Below are 10,515 nucleotides of genomic sequence, written 5' to 3' on the forward strand. Positions count from 1 at the left end.
TGTGTGTAGAATTGGGTAAGGTATACCTAGAAAAACTTGTACTTAAGTTTATCACAAAAATATATATGTGTGCATGTTTATAAAAAATACAAGAAAGACTATAACATTGCCATATTTTTCAGGTAAGCAATCTAATTTTATAAAATATTATAAGAAATTGCTCAGAATTATAAATTTATGAACACTTCACATACATATTCTATGTTATCATCTTGCAAGTAAAGAACTTATTATCTATATTTATGCATTTTTAAGGACTGATAACTCATCTCAGGGAATTATTGCTATTTTCCCTTGTAATTAATACCACACATATGTACCACAGTGAGTTTAAATTTTTTTGTTTGAACCTCCAATCTTTGGGTTGGTAAGGGTATTCAGTTCTAAATCACACACTCAATATAGATGCTTGAAATAGATATTATTACATCATGAATTCTTACTTCATGGTTAATAGAAAACAATCAGAACTCTTAGGAAAAGATGCATGTAATGAAATTAAAGAGTGACAAACATATTTAGAATGTATTTTATATTCATGTACAATAAATAGTACTATAGAGTATTAGATTTAATACAATAGGTGAAAGCTTAGAAAATAAATAAGTTCTATAATAGTAATTAAGAAGAAAGCAAAATAATCATGATGTTTTTACTGATGTTATTGTTTTTGAATTGAGAAGACATTTTCTAATTCAAAAACTTATATCAATTTATTTAGTTTACATATTCACCATGTTTGGGCTTCTGAATTTGGAATCATCTGCTCCATCTTTCTATTTAAGAATTCCTTTTAAACTTCAGAGAAAATATTCAAATTTTACCTATCTTAGCCCTAGCCGGTTTGACTCAGTGGATAGAGCGTCAGCCTGCAGACTCAAGGGTCCCAGGTTCGATTCTGGTCAAGGGCATGTACCTTGGTTGTGGGCACATCCCCAGTAGGGAGTGTGCAGGAGGCAGCTGATTGATGTTTCTCTCTCAGCGATGTTTCTAACTCTCTATCCCTCTCCCTTCCTCTCTGTAAAAAAACAATAAAATATATTAAAAAAAATTTTGTTTACCTACCTTAAATATATGCTCAAAATAAGTGTAGTATATACATATGGTACATAAGTTTGCATACATGAAAATTGATATCTATGATGTCCATGTAATAATTATAAAAAGTCTTCAGATCTGTTTTTAGTATAATCTTATGGAAAATGGTGAAATAGACAGTATGTTGAAATATATTTGGTTGTGAGTTCTATCATAATAAAAAAATGTATGACCTTGTTTAACAACTGCATTTACATGTCTATATTAAATCTTAGCATTATGAAATTTTAACATTACCTGTATCTCAATATAAACCTTTCCCACTTCTGATTTATTCAAAGTTTTTAATCATCTGTCTGCACCATCCTGTATAATAAAATTCTAATATGCTAAGTGTCCGACCATTTGTTTGACTGTTCGACGGATCAACCAGTCGCTATGACGCACAATGATCCCTAGGGGGCAGATGCTCTGACCAGTAGGTTAACTGGCTGCTGGGGTCCAGCTGGTGGGGACTGGGCAAGATGGGCCAAACACGTGCTGGAGCCCTCCCACAGTACCTCCCCAGCCCCGATCATGCACTAGTGGGGTCCCTCGGCCTGGCCTGTGCCCTCTTGAATCCAGAACACTTTCGGGGGATGTCTGCAGGCCAGGCCGAGGGGCCCTACCAGTGCACAGATTCGTGCGCCACGCCTCTAGTTAGAATATAAGCATTATACTGTCCTGCTAAGGATACATTATGTGTATCCTGTGTCCTGCTAAGTCCTCAGGACATAGAAGCCAGCCCATGGGATAACCGGAGAAAATGGTATTCTAAATCAGCCGTGGGCAAACTACGGCCCGCGGTCCGGATCCGGCCCGTTTGAAATGAATAAAACTAAAAAAAAAAAAATAAAAAAAGACCGTACCCTTTTATGTAATGATGTTTACTTTGAATTTATATTAGTTCACACAAACACTCCATCCATGCTTTTGTTCCGGCCCTCCGGTCCAGTTTAAGAACCCATTGTGGCCCTCGAGTCAAAAAGTTTGCCTACCCCTGTTCTAAATATTAAATAAATACATGAATAAGCTACTTTAGATCTGGAAAACCAATGAAAACAGAACTATCACAAAAACAGTAGTTGGCATAGATTTCCTGGTTCTGTTTCTTCACCATTCAAATGCCCCTTTACTAATCTGCATGTGCTTATTTCTAATTACTGCTTTAGACTGGGTGAATGAACAGCTGTCACAAATAGGCTCCAAAACATACAGTGACTCATACATAATCTAAATTTCCTATTGATTTTTAAACGGCCCTGATGTGTTCAAGGAGTCTCCTCTATGCAGTTATTCAGGGAAGAAGGCTGATCACAAACATGCCATCTTAAACATGTGGCTTCCACAACCGCCTTGGAATCATGGCCATTCCAGATAGCAGGGAGAAGAAAGATCTATGGGAGAACATGAGTGTGGGATATATTGGGTGTGGGCCTGTAAATGGTGCACTTAATTTTCACTCATAAAATATCGATCAGATTCAGTCACTTTTCCACAGCATCTGTAAGGGAGTCTGAAAAACAGAGTCACTCTATTGCCCAGAAAGATGAAAACATTTCATTTAGGGCATGGATATTGGAGGGCACGTAGTAACCTTTCAATTGAAAGGTCAATAAGATTGTAAAAGAAAAAAGTTCCTTTGTTTAGAAGGGAGTCATACTTGTTCATGTCACTGATAATGGGACATGCCCTTATTAATCTTGAGTTCATTTCTGTATTTCTTTTTTTTTTTTTTTTACCGCTAGTTCTTTTTTTAAAATTTTTTTTATTGATTAAGTTATTACATATGTGTCCTTATCCCCACATTACTCCCCATCCCTCCCCACTCATGCCCTCACACCTCTGTTGTCTGTGTCCATTGGTTAGGCCTATATGCTTGCATATAAGTCCTTTGGTTGATTTCTCCTCCTTACCCCCATCATCCCCTACCTTCCCTCTGAGGTTTGATGGTCCATTTCTGTATTTCTATATAAATTCTAAAATATTCAAGTTCCCACTAAATATTCCTGTCTTCATAAAACCGTAATTGATTTTGCACTGTAGCATTTATAGCTGCCTTGTGTATATTTCTAGTATATTTGCTGGTAACTTCTGATATAGTTTTTATAATATTTCTCAGCGGTTAGTTTTAATCACTTGTTCTAAGACTTGGGTGTGATTTTAAAATTAGAAATAACTGTAATAAATTATTTATATAAATTAAATTGTATCAACAAAAATACTTGATATGTACAAGGATCTTATTGATAAGTAACAAATAATAACTGACTTATATAAAGCAATTACTATTCAAAATTTAAAGTATTTGCATTTAGATGGATGTTCCAAGGAGATGGAAATGCACATTGGTGTAAAATAATCTCTCTCAGTTTTGCATATTTACATATTTTACTTTACCCATTTAGTCAGTGGCACAAATGAAAATTTGCAGCTGGTGTCAAGATAAGTGGATATTATTTGCATTTATATAGTAGCTGACTGTAAGGAAACTATGGGTATTCATGAAACATGTGTATCTTAACAGAACTATTCAGATTAGCACTGAAATTACAATTCAAATAGAATGAACTATTCTTTTGTGAAGGTTTCTGGAACAATATCTCAAAACATAATTTGGGATGTTTTTTCTGGAATTATGATGAAAATATTTATAGAAAGCATCATAAATGGATGTCCATCTGCAACTGTTTCTCTATAAAGCTTTCGTTGAGGCACAACATTAGAAACATTCTTATAATGATGTCAATTGAAATAAAGGTCTCCATTCTAGTTGTGGCAACAGGAATACTCATCTTAGGAGTGCTAGGAAATGGATTCATCGGACTGGTGAACTGCATCGAATGGGTCAAGACTGGGAAAGTGTCCTTAGCTGATTTCATCCTCACCAGCTTGGCTCTGGCCAGAATCATCCATCTGTTGGTAACACTATTGGGTTCATTTATAGTAGGGCTAGCTCCACATCTGTATGCTACTGGTGAACTACTAAAGGTGGTTAGTGTACTTTGGGCACTAACTAACCATTTAACTATCTGGTTTCCCTGATCTCTTTGCTTCTTTTATTTCTGTCCTTGGTGAGACACACCAAGAATTTTCAGCTCAACCTGACGGGCTTGAGGGACTCATGCACAGAGGCCCATAGAAGGGCCATGAAAATGGTGACCACGTTCCTCCTCCTCTTCATCATTAACATTATTTCTATTCTAACTGCAGGTTGGATCTTCACTACGGTACAGACCTATCAAGTCATGATGCTTTTCTTAGTGATTTCACCTACCTTTCCCTCAGGCCACTCTTTTCTTATAATTTTTGGAAACAGCAAGCTGTAATAGATTGCCTTGAGACTGCTGTGGCACTTAAATTCTCTGAGAAAAGCAAAACCTTTGACTTTATAGACAGAATAAGAAATAATTTATACATTCTATGGGAAAATAACTTAATACAAACCTCCAGCATTTCTATATATCAGATTTTGTTAAACAGCACTAAAATTTCGCTACAATATGACTTTAAGTAATTATATTTTCTCAAAGTGATATGATTTAATATTTGATTTAAGAAAATATTTCCAATGTAATAACAGTTTCTGGTATGAGAAAAGTATTTGAGATCTGAATAAGAATGGTTATAAAACTCCTTAATGAGATACTAATCCTATCTAATAAAGATAGAATATGCAAATTGACCATCACTTTGCAACAAAATGGCAGCACCCACAGCCAATAAGGAGGGAATATGCAAATTGATGCATCAAAGATGGCGGCAGCTGGGCTGGAGTGGGACACTTGCTATAAGGAGGGAGAATGGTGGGGGGAGGGTGGAGGGAGCTACAGGAGGGCAGCAAGGCCAGAGCAAAGGCAGAAGGCAGCTCCGGCCCAGAGCGGAGGTGGAAGGCAGTAGCCAGAGTGTAGGCCTGGGTCCCGGGTGCCGGAGGGAAGCGGGTGCTGGCAGCCAGGGGATGGAAGACCTTTTCTTGCACAAATCTTCATGCATCAGGCCTCTAGTAAATGTATATACAATGCAATATGAATAAATGTACATAGAATTACAGTCAGAGAAGGGGAAAAAGTGACACAAATTTTTCAAACTAAAGATAAGTTTGAAATTAGGATAGAACAAGAATTGTAAATGTTAAGTGTAATAATAATTTATGTAAATACTGGTGGCCCAGTGCATGAAATTTGTGCATCAGGGGGGTGTTCCTCAGCATGGTCTGCACTCTTTTCAATCTGGGACCCCTCAGAGGAAGTCTGACTGCCGGTTTAAGCCCAATCCTTGTGGGATCAGCCCTAACCAGGCAGTCGGACATCCCTCTCACAATCCAGGACTGTTGGCTCCTAACCGCTCACCTACCTGCCTACCTGATCACCCCTAACCACTCTGCCTGCTGGCATGCTCACCCACAATTGCCCCCCTTCTCCACCAGCCTGATTGCCCCAACTTCCCTTCCCTGCTGACCTCATGGCCCCCAACTGCCCTTCCCAGCTGGCCTCATGGCCTGCAACTGCTCTCCCCTGCCAGCCTCATGGACCACAACTGCCCCCCCCTTGCCGGCCTGCTTGCCCCCAACTGCAAACTAGATCACTTGGCCTGGCCTGCAGGGATCGGGCCGAAGCTGGCTCTCCGACCTCCCCCAAGGGGTCCCGGATTGCGACTGGATGCAGGCCAGACTAAGGGACCCCACTGGTGTTGAACAGGACCAGGGAGGGACCATGGGAGGGCTCCAGGGCATGTCTTGCCCATCTCGCTCAGTCCCCATTGGCTAGACCTCAGTAGCCAGCTAACCTACAGGTCAGAGCATCTGCCCCTTGCTGGTCAGTACATGTCATAGCGACTGGTCTAACGGTTGAACGAACCGTCGGACACTTAGCATATTAGGCACTTATTATCTATATATAAAAAGCCTAAGTAGCCCTAACTGGTTTGGCTCAGTGGATAGAGCATCAATCTGCGGACGCAAGGGTCCCCGGTTCGATTCCCATCAAGGGCATGTACCTTGGTTGCAGGCACATCCCCAGTGGGGAGTGTGCAGGAGGCAGCTGATCAATGTTTCTCTCTCATTGATGTTTCTAACTCTCTATCCCTCTCCCTTCCGCTCTGAAAAAAATCAACAAAATATATATTTTTTTAAAAAGCCTAAGTAACCAAACTACTGTAATGACTATAACGACCATAATGACTGGTCACTACAATACGCATTGACCACAAGGTGGCAGATGCTAAATGCAGGAGCTGCCCCCTTGTAGTCAGTGAGCTCCTACAGTGGGATCACTGCTCAGCTGACCAACCCATCATGGCGGCCCACCAGCCTGGCAGCAGCCACTCACTCTCTCAGTAGTCCTGCAGGTCCAATCTCTGGAGAATTGGCCAGGCAGCAAAGAACCATTCACTGGCACAATCCTGACAGTGCCCCAGGCCTCCTGGAAGTCGGCCTTGGGCACCGTGGTTGCTTCACCTCCCTAGATGCTCAGCAAGGAAGAAACAACATAAAAGCAGCCGCCAGGTGAGTCTTCAACAACCGGCATGAATGTCAGCATGATGCATCCGGATCCCAGACTGGCACGGGCATCCCACTGCCTGCCTGGAGGGCTGATTGCCTCCCAGCCCCCAATTACCCACCGGGACCTCACCAGTGCAAGAGTTTTTGCACCAGGCCTCTAGTCTATAATAACAAAAGCATATGCCCTAACCGATCTGGCTATGTGGATAGAGTGTAGGCCTGCAGACTGAAGGGTCCCACATCCGATTTCGGTCAAGGGCATGTACCTTGGTTGTGGGCACTGCCCCAGGAGGAGATGTGCAGGAGGCAGCTGATTGATGTTTCTCTCTCATTGATGTTTCTAACTCTCTATCCCTCTCCCTTCCTCTCTGTAAAATATCAATAAAATATATTTTTAAAACATTAAAAACATAATATGCTAATTAGACAGGACAGCCAAACGTCCTTCTAGATGTAATTCCAGATGTCCTTGTGGACAAAGCTACAGTGGCTGCAAGGGCTGTGGGCAGGCAGCCACAGTGCTGGCAGCAGCATCAGTGGTGGGGTGATTGGGGCAGTGCCTTCCTCTGATTGGCCTGGTTGCCTCCTGCAGAGGGAGGCCAGACTGCAGCTTAGGCCTGCTTTCCGTCAGACCTTAGTAGGACACCCCCTGAGGGATCTTGGACTGTGAGTGGGGGCAGGCCTGGCTGAGGGACCCCCCCACCCCCAGTACATGAACTTTTGTGCACTAGGCATCTAGTGTAGAATAAAACCATTTATATTAGTGTGATGCTCCTAAGGTTGAAAAGGATCTGAAACAATGGATATTTTTGTATTATATTTTTGGATTATGCATTGGTAAAACAACTTTGTATACGAATATGGCATTGTGCATTTAAGGTGAAGATGCATACCCTAAGACCCACTAATTGCATTCTTCTTTTTAACACCAGAGATTTTTTTGTACATGTGTAACAGAATATATATGCAAAAATGTGCATGTTACTACTGTTCTTAATAGCCAAAATTGAGGAGTCATGTAAATGCTAAAATTGAGGAGTCATATAAATATTCATCAGTTATAAAATGGAGAAATAAATCATAGCATATGTACACAATAGAATACAATACTAAAATGAACAAATTACATCTTTAAATTTCTTAGTTTCTTAGTAAAGAAAAAAGGACAGAGACATAGAAAGGTAAATTTGTAAAAGCAAAATACACATTTAATGTAGTGTTTGGGTATGTTTATACATATGTAGTGCTACTTTGACTTCTGTATAAAATGATCCAGACTAATCACAGTAGCAGGGCATATAAATATGAAGACAAAAAAATTTTGCTTGTTAATGATGTTATTAAAATATATAAGAAAGTTTACATGCTGTATTTTTCTATAAAGCATGTAAATTCTATATGAAAATTTAGAATATGAAAATTCTATAACAGCAAAGTACTATTTGTTTGATTCACAGTGCATAAGTTTTATAATGCAGTAAAAAATAGCAAATATATTGTTTTTAAGTTACTCTTGATGCAGTTTTAGGTGAAGTTATTCTTTCAAGCTAGCCTGGATGCTGAGAATGATAAATCATAAGATTGTAGGACATGTAAGTAATGCTCTTTCTTAGTTAATTCTGTGTCTTAGAAAACTGGATGAAGTCACAACTACCAGTTAGAGATCTCCCATTAAGCTGCCATCATATCATCATTGTCATCATCATCATCATCATCAGCAGCAGCAGCAGCATCCTGTTTCTTATTCAGTGATTTATATTTCAAATGTTTATATACAGAAGTTAGACAATGTGTATATAATTTCTCAAAGATCATTGTACCTAAATTGTCTCAGTAAATAGCAAAGTTAACGTCAAGTGAATACCATTAGATATGGAGTATTCTTTCATTTTAAATGTATTAATTGAGCAAATTATTCGTGGATGATCTTAAAATCATGGAATTAAGCTACTGAGACCCGTTTCTAACATTAAAAATGAAGCAAATGCAAAATGACTCTTAAAGAATAACTCATGGAATAGGATTGTGTCTCTTTGATTGATGTATTTATATGTTGGTTATTTGAATATATGTATTTTTATGTTAATGAAGTATTTATTACATTGAAGGCTCATGGTACAGACCATAAACCAGCCGTGGGCAAACTACAGCCCGCGGGCCGGATCCGGCCCATTTGAAATAAAAAAAACAAAAAAAAAAAAAAAAAGACCATACCCTTTTATGTAAGGATGTTTACTTTGAATTTATATTAGTTCACACAAACACTCCATCCATGCTTTTGTTCTGGCCCTCCGGTCCAGTTTAAGAACCCATTGTGGCCCTCGAGTCAAAAAGCTTGCCCACCCCTGCCATAAACCATACAGGACACAGTCTCTTTACATAGAATAATGATAATTTATCTCTTTTTGAAGTAAATAACAACAACAACAAAACAATGCAAATTTAAAATATGATGGCAACACACAAACGTGGCTAATAGTTCTGGTCTTTGTCGGAGGGGTACAGTCTGTACAGTTTAACAAAGTCTGGCTTTGAATCTTCATTTCAAAAGCATACTTCTCTCCTGCCAAACTGCTACCATCTCAGAGAGCAGAATCTACACCATAAGGTTGGACCAACAGTTATAAGACACAGTCTACAGATTAGTGATCAATCTACAGAAAGGAGAAAAAAAACTATCATGTGAACTGATAGGTCTTTATTACTAGAAATCATTGTTTCTCTCCTCCTTATTGATACTCTCTTTAAGTTATTTTCAGAGGAGAAACCGCAAGGCCAGAATGAAGGACTAGAAGACCATCCATGTTTGGCCCATGGACCATCAGATCTGCTCTAGACCAATTAGCTTACATTGCAGCATCACCTGTTGCACATGGAATTTCCCTTAGAGTTTGATATCGCTCCAACAAGTGATGGCCAGAGATGATTTCTACCTGACAAGCGGATCAAGACCTATTTTTCTTCTAAGAAATTTTTCTATATGCCCAAGAGTTGCTTCTCCTGAAACTTGGGTAAACTTTTTTTCCAATGGCTTAAAATATCCCATGCCTTCATTAGCACCAATGAATTCTAGTAATAAAGACCTCTCAGTTCAGGTGGAATCTGAAACACTGATTCTAAGGCTTTCTTAGACCTCCTTTGCTGGAAGGGGCTGTCTGTGAAACAGCATGTTTAGGCACTTCTTTACTTCTTTCTTTATAGAACTCATGCACTTGCTTTTTTTCTCCATTCTGTAGATTGATCACTAATTTGTACACTGTGTCTTGTAACTGTTGGGCCAACCTTATGTTGTAAAGAGGTTGTGCCTGATGAACTACTATATTGCTTTCTGGGCATCTGTTGCTATAGTAAAAATGTCTTACAATAAAGCTTTTACAATATGGATGAAGACATGCTGTATTTGTATTTAGGGGCGATCAGGCAGGCAGGAGGGTGGCGGTTAGGAGCCAGCGGACCAGGATTGCAAGAGGGATGTCTGACTACCGGTGTAGGCCTAATCAGGTCTAAACTGGCAGTTGGACATCCCCTGAAGGGTCCTGGATTGGAGAGGGTTCAGGCTGGCCTGAGGAACCCTCGCCACCCCCCACATGCATGATTTTCATGCACTGGGCCTATAATTTGGGATAACATCTTTACTGTTTCCAGCTAAGTCCCAAAGAAATAAAACCCAGCTCATGGGATAGTTAGAGAAAATGATGTTCTAAATATTAAATAAATACATGAATAAACCACATTAGGTCTGGAAAACCAATGAAATCAAAACCATCACAAAATCAGCAGGCGACATAGATTTCCTGGTTCTGTTTCTTCACCATTCAAGTGCTTCTTAATTAACCTGCATGCGCTTGGTTCCAATTACTGCCTTAGACTGGGTGAATGAACAGCGGTCGTCAATAGGCTCCAAAAATACAGTGACTCATACATAATCTAAATTTCCT

At 39.5% G+C, this 10,515-nt stretch overlaps 1 pseudogene; it reads right to left on the reverse strand.

Annotated features, from left to right (window-relative positions):
- Positions 1-9,423: 9,423 nt before the first annotated feature.
- LOC102774470 overlaps positions 9,424-10,515 on the reverse strand; it is a 4,643-nt pseudogene continuing 3,551 nt past the window's right edge.

Source organism: Myotis davidii, unplaced genomic scaffold, assembly GCF_000327345.1.
Source record: "Myotis davidii unplaced genomic scaffold, ASM32734v1 scaffold1017, whole genome shotgun sequence".
NCBI classification, from domain to species: Eukaryota; Metazoa; Chordata; class Mammalia; order Chiroptera; family Vespertilionidae; genus Myotis; species Myotis davidii.